This window comes from Lemur catta, chromosome 1 (genome assembly GCF_020740605.2).
Source record: "Lemur catta isolate mLemCat1 chromosome 1, mLemCat1.pri, whole genome shotgun sequence".
Lineage (NCBI taxonomy): Eukaryota > Metazoa > Chordata > Mammalia > Primates > Lemuridae > Lemur > Lemur catta.
In genome coordinates, this window is record NC_059128.1 from 4,494,640 (window position 1) to 4,509,200 (window position 14,561).

General features: G+C 34.2%; 2 long non-coding RNA genes, 9 other non-coding genes and 1 pseudogene across 11 annotated transcripts; all 12 read right to left on the minus strand.

Annotated features, from left to right (window-relative positions):
• Nucleotides 1-393: 393 nt before the first annotated feature.
• On the minus strand, nt 394-467 carry LOC123631298. The gene has a single exon (XR_006733136.1). It is a non-coding gene; the product is annotated as a small nucleolar RNA SNORD113/SNORD114 family (small nucleolar RNA).
• Nucleotides 468-692: 225 nt separating this feature from the next.
• On the minus strand, nt 693-5,231 carry LOC123640064. The gene is made up of 4 exons (XR_006735865.1): nt 5,190-5,231; nt 3,009-3,094; nt 1,893-1,977; nt 693-780 (listed from the first exon to the last, which is right to left on the minus strand). It is a non-coding gene; the product is annotated as an uncharacterized LOC123640064 (long non-coding RNA).
• Nucleotides 1,059-1,192, minus strand: LOC123630904. The gene has a single exon (XR_006732838.1). It is a non-coding gene; the product is annotated as a small nucleolar RNA SNORA76 (small nucleolar RNA).
• Nucleotides 1,451-1,525, minus strand: LOC123631331. Its single transcript, XR_006733155.1, has one exon. It is a non-coding gene; the product is annotated as a small nucleolar RNA SNORD113/SNORD114 family (small nucleolar RNA).
• Nucleotides 2,430-2,507, minus strand: LOC123631306. Its single transcript, XR_006733141.1, has one exon. It is a non-coding gene; the product is annotated as a small nucleolar RNA SNORD113/SNORD114 family (small nucleolar RNA).
• LOC123630848 lies at nt 2,780-2,860 on the minus strand (annotated as a pseudogene).
• On the minus strand, nt 3,575-3,651 carry LOC123631324. Its single transcript, XR_006733150.1, has one exon. It is a non-coding gene; the product is annotated as a small nucleolar RNA SNORD113/SNORD114 family (small nucleolar RNA).
• LOC123631311 lies at nt 4,872-4,946 on the minus strand. Its single transcript, XR_006733144.1, has one exon. It is a non-coding gene; the product is annotated as a small nucleolar RNA SNORD113/SNORD114 family (small nucleolar RNA).
• A 7-nt stretch (nt 5,232-5,238) lies between the features above and the next one.
• On the minus strand, nt 5,239-14,338 carry LOC123640069. The gene is made up of 6 exons (XR_006735866.1): nt 14,270-14,338; nt 11,871-11,935; nt 9,806-9,868; nt 7,685-7,744; nt 5,731-5,817; nt 5,239-5,271 (listed from the first exon to the last, which is right to left on the minus strand). It is a non-coding gene; the product is annotated as an uncharacterized LOC123640069 (long non-coding RNA).
• Nucleotides 8,990-9,061, minus strand: LOC123631327. The gene has a single exon (XR_006733152.1). It is a non-coding gene; the product is annotated as a small nucleolar RNA SNORD113/SNORD114 family (small nucleolar RNA).
• On the minus strand, nt 11,156-11,229 carry LOC123631325. The gene has a single exon (XR_006733151.1). It is a non-coding gene; the product is annotated as a small nucleolar RNA SNORD113/SNORD114 family (small nucleolar RNA).
• LOC123631313 lies at nt 13,544-13,620 on the minus strand. Its single transcript, XR_006733146.1, has one exon. It is a non-coding gene; the product is annotated as a small nucleolar RNA SNORD113/SNORD114 family (small nucleolar RNA).
• Nucleotides 14,339-14,561: the final 223 nt, after the last annotated feature.

Sequence of the window (14,561 nt, forward strand, 5' to 3'; positions counted from 1 at the left end):
AATATTGGCCATTATTGATATTATCTATATTATCATCAGCAAGGAGTAACACCTATGAACCATTCATTTTTTAACTGATTTAGTATTTTCAATATATATTATTTTCTCTTGTCTCACTCATTTCTTCATAATTGGATGATGCTTCACCTGCTTCATCTTTACTTATTATGGTTGCACATTGACTCTTTTTCCATTTTAAAATTATTTTTAATAAAAGTTGTACATTGGAGGTATACAACACGATCTTTTCATTGTACATGGATTTTTTATTGATTCCTTTCTTAGAATCAAAATCCATGGAAACAAAGACCCCCAAAAAAGATCCTTGTAAAACCCTAAAATAATCTATAAGATCATTTCCAACAGAGTCAATAAACTAGATTGATTTTTATATTGGACCTCAGAGTTCCAGCCATGTATATTCATCGTCCTTGACTCATACACCACCACCTCTCATCATCGATCCAGGTTTGGGCTTTGTTTTGTTTTTATTTTTTATTTCATTCTCATCTACCTGTATATAGAATCATTTGCTACATCAATATATCTGTTTCAATAATCACCCTTAAGGTTTCCTATATGGATTAATCAACATGTTGCATGTCAATCCATATTTATCGATGTGCCACAGTTGGCTTTCTTTGATTATATTTCATACTTTTCAAATAAGGAGTGTATATCCACGAAAACTCACAGTGGTTTCTATGCACCAAACATACGGCAGCAACCATCATCTTAAGACTATGGGAGAATCCTTAAATCAGCTCCAGTATGTCCACTCTGAGGAGTATAAAACAAAGCAGTTGATTAAAAAAAAATTGGGGTCTTATCCCCACTGAATCTTGCTTTCTACATTTAATTTGTTCAGTCATTTAGGTATTTACTAATTTTTATAGCATGCATATTTTCTGGACAAAACACATAACCTGGACTGGGACTGACCCAGAGTAATAAAGTGGACTATCAGTGTCTATATGATCATTAAACGATGATCCACTTATTTCTTAATGGGAATCATTATTTTCATATATATACATTTATACTGTGGGAGGATGCAGCCATGTTGCTCGCGGTTAAAAGGGCCGCCCTTAGGGGTTCAGGCGTCCCCAGTTATGCCCAAGCACATGCTCTGGCGCTACAGCCCGACCCCTGGCGCCACGCGAGAGATGCGGCGGGGAATCAAAGGCAGCGCGTTCACTTTACATTAGTGATATTTCTTGCCTGACCACATATATTGATAATTGAACAACAATTCATCATCTATAGTATAATAAATCATACTTACTGATTTATATATTTATTTAATGCTTCCATCTTTGATCGATATATAATAATACTATCAAATTTATGAATCCAAAATAAAAGAACAAGATCTTTGTATATTCCTATTAATAATATCTGACCACAGGGTTATTTCCAATAGAGCAAATAGACTAAATTCCTTATTGTGTCGGACCCCAAAGTCCCAGACACATACTATCCATCTCCCATGACTGCTACGCCCATGGTCATTATCACTGGTCCAGGGCTGGTTCTTTTTTATCTCACTCATCTCCACAGCTCTTTACTAATTAATTTATCAGTAAACTAATAATACTAAAGTAAATATCTGTGGATCAAAAACACTTATGAACAAGCTCCCAAAACCTAGAGAACAAGATGCATACGTATCCCTAACATCTGTCTATACAATCGTTTATCTATTTTTTTTCATTAATCAATCTCAGTGTTGTGAATATATTAATTAATCAACATAATGTTTCATGTCCACCCCATATTTATGATTGGGTCATGGATAGCTTTCTTGGATTATTTTTAGTATTTTTAAATTTTTACAGCAAATACCCTAAACAAACCACCAACATAAGACAAGAACAGTGACTATTACTCACATCGGTCTCCCAGTTCCTACCCACAGAGGCAACCGTGGAGAACGTGATCACAGCTGATTGCTTCTGCCACCTGGGCCTGTCCATTCTAAGACGTACAAAGCAGAGCAGATGCCAAAAATAAAAATTGAAATATTATATCTATTGATCCATGCATGTCATCATTTAGCTAATCATTTAGGTATTTATTATTTTAGGTTAACATTTACTAGTTTTTAAAGAAACCAAGAACATTGATCTTGCCACTGACACAGATCAGGAATATTGCTCTGTATATATACTGTTATTTCTGAATAGACTTCACTATTTTCAATATATGTTAATAGTTTCTCTTATCTCACCAGATGATTTTCATAATGGATAATGCTTCACTTATTCATATTTATTTATATTTATTTATCAATTCTTTCATTGATCTATTTGTACTAATACAATCAAAATCTATGAATACAAAACCAAGATCATGGTTCTTTTTTTATTCCCAACATCTGTCTATAGGATCATTTCCAACAGTGGCAATGGACTAGGTTTCTTATTGCGTCTGACCTCAGACTTCCAGACATGTATCATTCATCATCCAAGACTCATACGCCACCAATCATCATCACAATGGGTCCAACACATCTTTCCTACTCAAGTTCAGTGTTTTTAATATGTATCAATAGATTCTATTGCGTCACAACATATTTCATTAGCTGACAATGCTTCCCCTATTCATATTTATTTATTTATATTTGCCATTGATTCTTTTTATAATTTTAATACATCCAATTATAACAACAGAATCAAGACCCATGAAGACAAAGACTAAGAACATGATCCTCATGTACTCTTAACATCTGTCCGAGGATCATTTCCAATAGAGGCAGTAGGTGAGATGTTCTTTTGTTTTGGTCCTCTGTGTTTCAAACACATATTATTCATCACCCATGACTCATCAATGACAATGACCAATCATCATCATTGATCTAGGCTTGGGCCTCATACAATGTTTCATATAATCACATATTTATCATTGGGTCATGATTGGCTTTCTTTGATTATACTAAGCCCATCCTATTAATACATGGCATTCTAAAAAACATTCAAACAAAAAGAAGAATTATAACTATTACTCACATTGGTATCAGTGTCACCAACTACAGAGGAAACCAAAGAGTTTGCGACCATGGAAAAATCCTCAAATCAACTCAAGTGTGCCCATTCTGAGGAGTATAAAGCAGAGCCAATGATAAGATTGAGCTCTTTTTTCCATCGATCTTTGCATTTCCCCTTTCAGCTAGTCAGTCACTTAGGTTTTTATTAACTTCGGATAATATATATTTCATTTTCTCATAGGAAAAGCAAAAAAGTTGAATTTTCTACTAACTCACAAGAATGTTTGCTATTATTTATATCATCTATATCATCCTTAGCTAGAGGTGACATATTCGAACCTTTTATTTCTTAATGGACTTAAGTTGTTAATATATGTTAATGGCTTCTTTTGTCTATGTATTTTCATAATTGAATGATGCTTACATTATTCATATGTTTATTTATATTTATTGATTCTTTCATTGATCTATTTGCAATAACAGAGTCAAAATCCATTAACAAAAAAACAAAAGCATGATCCTTGTATATTCCTAAATATATCTATAGGATCACTTCCAACATAGGCAAGAGACTAGATTTCTTTTACATGGAACCTCAGAGTGGCAGACATACAGTATTTATTACCCATGACTCATATGCCACCAGTTGTCATCATTGAGATTGAAGGTTGGTCCTCTTCTTCTCCATTAATTTCTACATTTGTTTATTGATCATCATTTCACTACTAAGAATTAAATAACTATATATCACAAAACTTAAGAACAAGATATATTTTATAGCTATCTAAAGGATCATTTGCCACATTGATTATATCTCTTTCGTTAATCATTTTTAATTTTATAAATATTGATTCATCAATATGTTTCATGGCAATGCCATATTTGTCACTGGGCCATGGTTGACCTTCTTGGATTATACGTAATGCTTTTTTTTTTTTGAGACAGAGTGTCGCTTTTGTTGCCCTGGCTAGAGTGAGTCCCATGGCATCAGCCTAGCTCACAGCAACCTCAAACTCCTGGGCTCAAGCGATCCTACTGCCTCAGCCTCCCGAGTAGCTGGGACTACAGACATGCGCCACCATGCCCAGCTAATTTTTTTTTTCTATATATATATTTTTAGCTATCCATATAGTTTCTTTCTATTTTTATAGAGACGGGGTCTCACTCTTGCTCAGGCTGGTCTCGAACTCCTGAGCTCAAGTGATCCTCCTGCCTCAGCCTCCCAGAGTGCTAGGATTACAGGCGTGAGCCACCGCACCCGGCCTTGTAATGCTTTTTAACAATACAGTGAGTGCCTGCCCAAACCACACCAGAAACCTTGACTATACTCACGTTGGTCTCTACACTCCCAATACATAGTCGCAATCACAGAGCTCATGACCATAGAAGAGAGCTTAAAGCAGTTTGGGAGCATCCATTCTCAGAGTACAAAACAGAAAAGGTCATACAAAGATTGAAATACTCTGTCCATTCATCCTTGCATTTCTTCTTTCATTTTATTAGTCATTAAGTATGCATTAATATTTGTGATTTTTTTTCTTCAGAAAACAACATCGAACATGGCCCTGACTGAACAAAGACAAAGGCCATTATTTTTACTTTATATCATCCTCAGGCAAAAAAGTAACAACTTTGAGGTATTGTTTCTTAATGGACTTCAGTGTTTCTAATATATATTAATAGAATTTTTGTCACACCATATATTTTCATAACTGGACAATGCTTTGCCCTCTTTATCTTTATATATATTTGTTTATTGATTCATTGATCCAATTATGAAAATAAAATGAAAATGCATGAACATGAAGCCCAAGAACAAAAATCCTTGAGTATTCCTAACATCTGTCCACAGGATCAGAAGGTATAGACTCGACTGCTTATTGCGCTGGACCTCAGACTTCCAGAGCTGTATTCACCGTCTGTGACTCATACGCCGCAAGCCATTGTCATCACTGGCCCAAGACTGACTCTCTCTTTCTTCATTCATTCCCACATTTATTTATTGAAATAATTCATCAATTGGTTAATAGCCCTATAATAATAAAATAACTATGGATATACAAGAAAAACTTAAAAATAAATTTATTCTTAAGTAATGACTACAAAGTAGTGGTCTTATTGGATTATATTTTACACGTTTTAGTAATACAGGGAATACCCTTAAACAAACAAAACCAAAACAAGAATTTTGCCTACTACTCACGCGAGTCCTTGTGTTGATACACAGGGGCCGCACAGAGCTCATGGTCACGGCGCAGCGCTGGAAGCAGACTGCAACACTCATTCTGAGGGTGCAAAGCAGACCAGATGAGAAAAATTGGTAACTCATCCTCAGTAGGCCTTTATGACCCTTCCATTGTCACAATAATGTAGGTATTTCTTAAGCTGTGATAACATTCATGTATTTTTTCTTAATAATATTAACAAACTCAAACTTGAACTGACCCAGAATAATAATTGACTATAATAATAATTGACTATTTCTCATATAAAGTGTCTTTAAGACTCTTAGACAAACAGGTGATATATTCTTGACCCATAGATTTCTTAAAACTTCAGTGTTTTCCGTTTATATTAATAGTATTTCTTGTCTAACCATACATATTCATCATTGGACAATGCTTTACCCTCTTTTTAAAATTTATTTCTATACTTATTTATTGGTTCTGTCATTGATCCATGTATAATAATTAAATCAAAATACATTGGCAAGATCCTTGTCATTAGACTTAAGAATTACTTACCTCAGCCTACTCACTCCATACCCAAATAGGTAACCGTCAAAACCTTCATGCGTGGAGAATGATTAAATCAGCCCTCGTACGTCCATTCTGTGAATTACAAAGCAGATGTTAGAAAGAATGAAACCACAGAGATTTTTTTCTTTGTATGGATGCCAGGTGATACTGGGTTAACTGAAATCCTCAAGAGGAAACTGAGATTGAGCACGGGCTTATGATCAGCCTTGGACTAGCTCAAAGATAATTTTAATAGACTAATAAGTATGATAAACTCCATCACCCAAGACAAGAAAAAGAACTATAGCTAACATACATATTGTCTCCATGCCCCCTCCCCATGCACGTAACAATAATTTAGGTCAACTTTTAAATGGTCTACATTTAAATAGAATTATTAATAATCTAAATGACTGTTTCATAGAACAGTCTCATCCATGGTCTGTGGTTTCCCTTGTTTATGAATGTGTGAGTATGTACATCTCTGTAGGTATGTCTTTGTGTCTGCACTTCCCTGTGGACCAGTTCAACCATTGATTCACATTTCTAAAGAAAATGAACAGGGTAAACAAACCAGCACCTCGGAACTAGAATCTAACATATACCTGTCTACACGTACAATACTGCACGTGGACAGAGCCTGGGTCTTTTTCTGTATCTGGACAGTAGTTACATAGAACTGGAACCTGTACTTCTTAATGGTCATGGTCTGGCCCTCTTTTGTTTAGTTAGTGGGCTAATCTTTTATTTATTTAATAGCTTTTTACTTTTTTTTTAATAAAATGAAAAATTACCAATTCACTCTATAACAAGAACAAGCACATCGACTATCACAAAAATCTGCCTACATGCTCTCATCCGAAGTGTAACATGCTCCATCTATTTTTAGTGGACCTCAGTTCTTCAGAAATATTTGTAAAATAATTACTGTTTCATTATATTCTCCTCTAATATCTTTGTCTTGATTCAATCATTAGTGCACTTAGGGAGGGGGTGAATGATGGGAAATTACATCATAGGTACGATGTAGGCCATTTTGGTGAAGGACACCCCAAAGCCCTGATATCACCACGATGCAATCTATGCATGTAACAAAATTACATTTGTCCCCCTTAAATGTACACAAATTTTTAAAAACTTTAAACCTTCCATGACTACTACTACATCTGTCTACAGGCTCATTTCCCACAACATGAACACACCACCCTTCTTGGAAATGGATGTTGCTGGTGCGTATTTGGAATAATCATAACCCTTCGTTCACACCAACAAAAGCCCACCACTGGTCCCGGTCTAATATTTGTCATCATTAATTATATATTTGCTCATGTTTCAATGATTATATTGATAATATAATCAATACTTAAGAATCACAAAAACCCAACAACAAAAAACTAGGCTACCCTAACACCTTTCCATAGATCATTTCTCACAGAGGAAACCAGATGCTTCCTTTGTGTAATAGATTCAGTTTTACAGATTAGTAGATTAATAACCACCCCTGATCCATACAAATCCCATACTCTTAATTGGTTAAGGCTGGATCATCTTCCATTTACTTTGTCCATATTTTAAAGATGTGACAATAAACAACTATGAACCCACCATTTTACCCCACACTCAAAACACTGACAATATCTTACATCTTGGAACGTGACTAAACTATGTCTTTATAAATAGAGGAAGATTTAAATCAACTGTTACTCAAATAAAATTGAATAATTAATTTCTACACTAATTAATTAACTGAATAATTAACTATAAAAGTGAATAAAATAGTCTTGCTTTTTTCTCCTTAACTGACTATAGATATGTTGGATTGGTCCACACATAACTTGTCTTCATTTTATGTTTATATGCGGCCATTCATCTCTCTGCAATCATAGAGTTAACACCCACAACATAGCCCCAGAGCAGAAGTAACCACTTTGGCACTTATGTAGGTTTCTACAAACATTACCCGAAAGACAACAGCCAGGCCGTCCCCGCTAGAGAATGGTTGAATCCCTATGCGTCCATTCTGTGGCGTACAAAGCAAATACAAAAACAGGTAGATTAGACAGACAGGAAGCCTAGATCCAAATGTTTTTAATTCAGTTCAAGTCAACAATTATTCATCACGAATAAATATCTGTTCTAATCATATATTTAAACTACGGGTGGCATGCATACCTACTGATTCATTGATAAGTATTACATTTAACTAGTATAATGAACACCACATACAAGAATAAGAACTATCACCATTACACAAGTCTGTCTGTTATTATGCCCTCTACCCAGCCAGCTAAGAATTAAATCCCCTTTCTAAATAAATCTTGCTACAAAGAATTAGATGTATCTAAATCCTAGATTCCAACACATTCTTAGCAATTGTAAGTGCATCCATACATACGGAGGTAAATAGTTACACATGGAGTCATTTTTCTATGTCAGTGTTTAAGGAAATTGCACCAACAATACAGAAAGGAAAATCCTATCTAAATATAATAAATATATTAATCATTCCAAAAATATAAAAGCCTATGTCTATTTTCTTTATCCAGAGAGCAATTGTGTAGAACTGGATTAGTCATATTTTTTCTTCTGTAAAACATGTTCTTTATTGGTCCATGCTGTGCCCTTATTTTAAATAACTGATTGAGATATTAACTTCTTCTTTTTTTACATTTATAATACTACCACTATATCTGTGACTCCATAGTATTAATGCCTGTTCATATGCTCATTAGACATGGAGAAAAGATCAGATCATTTTTTCTTGTTTTCTTAACTAAACTTGGGAACTGAATTTAAACATAGTGAATATTGTTGGATTAATTATATCTGGTCATGTGACATAATCTCAACATAGATACATGAGTAAATCTTCTCATGATGAGGTGGTTATTCAATCAATAATTTAAGTAACCATTTTGTCCTTTTCCTAATTAAACAAAAAGCAAATACCCTAACACAGAACAATAAAATGGACTCTAACATCCATTTACCTAAATGCTCCTTCCCCAAAAGAGTCAGCTTTGATCAATTTATTTTACTGGAACTTAGTGCTTCAGAAATGTATTAGTAATGACTCTTATTGCATTACATATTCTCATATTTGGACCAAGAATAACCCATTCTGTCTTTATTTATACAGTACTTTCTTTGATTTATTCATGCACTCCTTCACTTAAAATAATACAATCCATGCTCACAAGCCCAAGAACAAAATCCTGGCATAAGCTCATTTCCCATGAAGACAATGAACAGGAATCTTTCTGCAATGGACCTCAGAGTTAAGGGGTTTAATCAGAATCCTTGATTCAGACACCCCAGGGCACTCATCATCGATCCAGGATAAGCAGTCTTTTTCTTCATTTATACCTTTGTTTATTGATCCATTCATTGATTCACCAGCAGTAATAAAATCAATATTCATGAATCTTTTTAATAGCCAAGAACAACAGCCTTGAATATAACCAAGATCTGTTTATAGGCTCTTTTCTCATAGACTAGATCTTTTCCCAGTGGATCAAATTTGTTTCTGCAGTGGCCCTCAGTGAAGCACATATGGATCAATTAACATTCTTGCTGCCAGCCATCCCATTCCAATCGTCTTCTGCCTCTCTGCGTGCTCCTCCCTCAAGGAGGAGCTGTCTAACAGGACTTTGAATGTAATTTAAATGTACTATAACTGCATTCTCCAGTGTGGTCCCTCAGTACTGGAAATGTGGCTAGTGTAACTAAGAATTGAATTTAAAAATTCACTTCCCTTTAATTATTTTAAATATAAATAGTCATATGTGGATAAGGGCAACCACATTGGACAGTGCAGTGTATATTTTATTGCCAAATAAATCTTAAATGTAGTGAAAAAATAAGATGAATTATTAAGCAGCTCTGAAAAATCAATGTCTTCCATCTTATTTTTAACCATAATTGGGTTTAATTGGATTAACCATAATTTTTATTTCGTAACACGTTCATATCGTTGGTCTATATAAAGCTTACTTTAAATAATTCAAAGAACACTAAAAGAAATTGACCCCAATTGACAAGATTTTTTACTGTTATTTACTTAAGTCTTCAGGTTTCTTACCCACAAAGGGACCAGCCAAAATCTTCATCAGCAGAGACTGATGAAATCAGCCATGGTTTTGTTCTGTGGAGTCAAACATCAATGTTCAAAAGAATGAACAGTACATATTGAGACTGATTTTAAAAACATTAGTTGTGCAGTATTAAATTAATCATAAAGTTGATTCAAGTCCCATTTTCATCGCTGATCCAAGAACATCACCTATTTTTATCTATTGATTTAACTATTAATTTTAAATAACATAATAAGTACTGTTCAAGTCATCACTCAAAACAAGAGCTACTACTACTTACACATCTGTCTATACCCCTACTCACATAGGCAAGAACTTATATAATCTTTCATTTGATGGACTTAACTTATGTAGAAATGGATAAATTTAAATTCATGATTCATGGCTTATTTTCACTAACGGTCTATGCTTGATCCTACTTATACATTAATTTAATCATTCATTGTTTCATTTATTCATTTACGGAATGACCCATGGAATATTTGATTATATATTCACACATACTAACACACGTGCACGTGCACACATGTAAACCCATGACCCATGAACAACGTAGCACAGAAATGCTACTTATGTTTAAGTACCTATATTCCCATACTCAAACTAGGAATAGAGCATCAGTAGTACAGACAATGACTAATCATTATTTTTACTTCTTACTGGGCTATGTTTTGCCCTCCTTCAAAAAATTAACTGTGATGACATATTCTATTTACATGTAACAATTCATCAATATATGAGAATTTATTAACATTAGATAATCACCTTAAATAATACTGCTGTTTCCATATGTCCATTCCATTACCCACAGAGATTTAAAAACTAGATTTTTTTTCTTGTTTTTGATAAAACTCAGTGAATAATACTTTACTAATAATAACTTAATTATTAGTAATGAGATGAATTATGCTCATTCTTATTTCCAATTAAATAGCTATTTAATCTATTATTTATATAATTTTTCCCTTCTCTAAATAAAACCAATCAGTAAACAACCACATACATCAAACAATAATATTAAGCCTTACATACATCTGTCTACATATTTCCAGAAAAGGACAGCAGCCTTTATTAATATATCTCACTGGAATTCAGCGCTACAGAAATATATAACAATAATCTCTGTGTCAATATGCACTATCTTAATTGCTCCATGCCAAGCTTTCCTTATAATTACCCATGTATAGATTCCTTTATTTATTTACACATTGATTTACTTATAAAAATTCAGTCTATACCCTTAAACTATGAACACCCATGATCAACATATCCGAATATTCTCAACTTCTGCTACAAGCTCATTTCCATAGAAGGTGAGCGGGAGGCCACTTTACATAACAGACCTCAGAGTTGCCGATGGCTTTAATCAAAGTGTTTGATTCAGACACCCTCCAATCTCATCATTGGCCCAGGGTTGGCACTCTTTCTCCATTCAATTATACCTTCCTATTCCCATGAATTACAAATTCCCAAGAACAATGTCCTCGATCTGACTCTAATACATCTCTAGGTTCCATTCCCACAAAGCTCTCAGACTAGATCTTAAGGCTGCAGATGTGAAATAACCAATAAACCTTGCTTCGTGTCACTACGATCACTATAAATGGTCTATGACTAGCCCACGTTCACTAAATTTGTCCAATTTTAAAGACGGTATAAGGAACAACCAAAATCCACAATGGTATCCCACAACTAGAACACAGACAGTACGTGCCGCTCTCTAAGAGCATCTCCTAAACAGTAAACAGCCTGAATCTCTACCAACATGGAAATGCTTAAATCACCTGTGGTACAGAAACACTACAGAATATCAAACAGTTCTGAAAATTAATCAAATTCCTTCCATCTCTTTTAAAAATGAATCCCAGTTGTGCTGAAAGGGGTAATCCTAGTCCTTGGCTACAACACATTCCTACTACTGGACCTTACTTGCTATTCCACTATTTCATTTTTGTGTCTATGGCCTTTTCTTCCATTCTCCAATGATCGCACATGAAAAAACCATACAAATCAAGAACAGAAACTCTTGTACTAACATTGCTCCTTACCCACCGAAGCAACAGCCATGCTCTTCATCGCAGGGGAACGACCAAATCCAACGTGGTATACTGCCCGCCCTGGAGGAAAAGACAGATTTCAAAAAGAATAAAAAGTGTAAATGTGTAATACACCTTAACTAGAAGTTACTCTGCAGTACTAGATTAATCATGAACAGTGGTTTGTGCCACATTTTCATCATCAACCCTACAGTGCTATCCTTTTCATGTACTGACTTAATTTTCAATGTGAAATAATATAATGAAAATCTTTGAATCTACCACCCAACACAGGAAGATTGAGTATTAATATCTATCTAGATATCCCTGACATAAACGGCCGATAAGTTTTTCATGGGGAAAACTTTTGCACAATAGGATGAATTTAAATTCTTGTTTTATGACATAATCTGACCAATGGGCCAAACTTTAATTCATGTATTTAATGATTCATTTATTTATTCACTTATTTAATAATTCTAAGCGTAGTTTAACTATCTACTCTTTTTTCTAAAGAAAACACAAAATGATAGAACCACCTGCTACCTAAAACTAAATTCTATTGCCTGCAACTGTCTATACTAGCCCTGTCTGTGCTGATAGAACTTTTCATAACGATACAAAGGTCCTCTACCAGCACTGTCCAACATGGTAGCCACTGGCCACATGTGTCTTGGCACGTGGCTAGTGTGACTGAGGAACTGAATTTTTATTTTTAATTAATTTGAATTTAAATGTTAATAGCAAAGTGTGTCTAAAGAGTGGGTCTATATGACCCTTGCATATAGAAGGAAAGAACTGGGCCTTTAAAGTGGACTTCAATAGGACAGGCAGGATTAGTCATGCTCCTTCATATGTTACTATACTTCTCCCTAGTACATGGTTTGCCCTTGTTTAAACAATGAATTAAGATATGAAATTATTCTTTTACTCACTTATAATAAGAGCACCAATATTCATGAACCCTAAGAACACTGGATGAAAACCTTAGCGACACTAACATCTATCTATTCACTATCACTCCCAAAAATCATCAAAAAATGCATTTGCATTTTTCTTTCTAAACAAAAATCAGTGAGCACAAGAGGATTTGTAATTATTATATTCACATTTTCAATGTTCATGCTTAGATGTTTTCCTTGTTTCAACAATCTAAACATTAGTATTTGAATATTTATTATTAATTATATTAAATTGTTATTTACTAAAATAATCTTTTTTAAATAATCTTATATTAATGTGTTTAGCAAGATTTTTAATAAAGTTGTTATTTAATATAAATATTTATTATGTTGGCTATTATTTATATATTAAATATTATTATACTAAAAATATCATTTAATTATATAAATTTTTTATCCCTTTCTAAAAATAAGACATGTAACCAGAAATTCACCACTAGCCCAGAACATTGAGAACATATCTATTTATATGATCTCCAAGGCGGAGAAGCCTTAGTCTAGTTAATTTAACTCAAAATTTCAGAAATGTGTTAACAATAAACAACCTTTGATTCATTTGTTCCTTTCATAATTGAATGAGGTGTAGTTGTCTTTATTTGTACTTTTCTTTATTCATTCATTGATTTCCTTACATTAAGACAATCTGTACCTATGAACAAAAAAAGACCAAGAACACTTTCCTTGACTGTGTCTGATTTCCTCTGTGAGCACATTTCCCATCGATGCAACGGACCTCAGAGTCACAGACAGGGTGTAATCAGAGTAGTTGATTCAGATGCCCCACGCACACTCATCATTGATCCAGACATGGTATTCTGTGCTTTCACTCAGGTATATTGTTCTTGATCTGCTCATTGATTATACTAACAGCACAACCACTGTCCATGGATTAGAAGGAAAAAAGATCCTTAAAAGATGTGAATATATGACATCCCGTAGAACTAGAGGACTGATCTCTGTGTAACCAATCTCAGTGTTGCAAAGATGAATTAATCCATTTCCTTGCACCATGTCAATTCTATATTAGCCCCTGGTCCATGCTTGGGCCTCTTTAACACCCATATTTTAAAGATGGTACAATGAACTACCATCTTATATCACAGCTAAGGAAAAGGCAAGATCTTCCATTTTCTTATGCCCTCCCCTCAATGGGGTAATTAACAGTCTAAAACAATTCCAGTGGAGATCTGTTTAAATCCACTGTGGCACAAAAATAAAAGGGCATATTAAACCATGCCGAATATGGCAGATACGTCTTTCCTCCTTCTGTCCTAATGAATTCAGTTGTGCTGAAATGGATTAATCATGATTCTTAATTCACAACACATTTCCATCACTGGTCAATGCATGACCTCTAAACTATTCAGGTATGTAACCATTTATTTCTTTCAAATACTTCCATGACTACACAAGATCAAGTCCCCCAAGCGAGAGGATAAACTTTGAATATTACCTGCATGGATCTCTTCTCTCCTTATCCCTGGAGGTGAATGGCAGCATCTTCACCAGAAGACAAGAATTCAGTCGGATAGAATGTGTCCATTCTGAAGTATAAAAAGCAAATTTTAAATAGAATTAGTCTACATTTAGCTGTTTTCAATGACCCCTAGCTGTGTAGTAATCAATTAACCGTAAGCTTTGGTCTGTGTCCTATTCTGAACACTTGGGAAGAGAGAGTACTACTTGCTCTTTATTAACTTACATAACTTTTTGTTTTAAAGAATGTAATGAACACTGTTGAATCC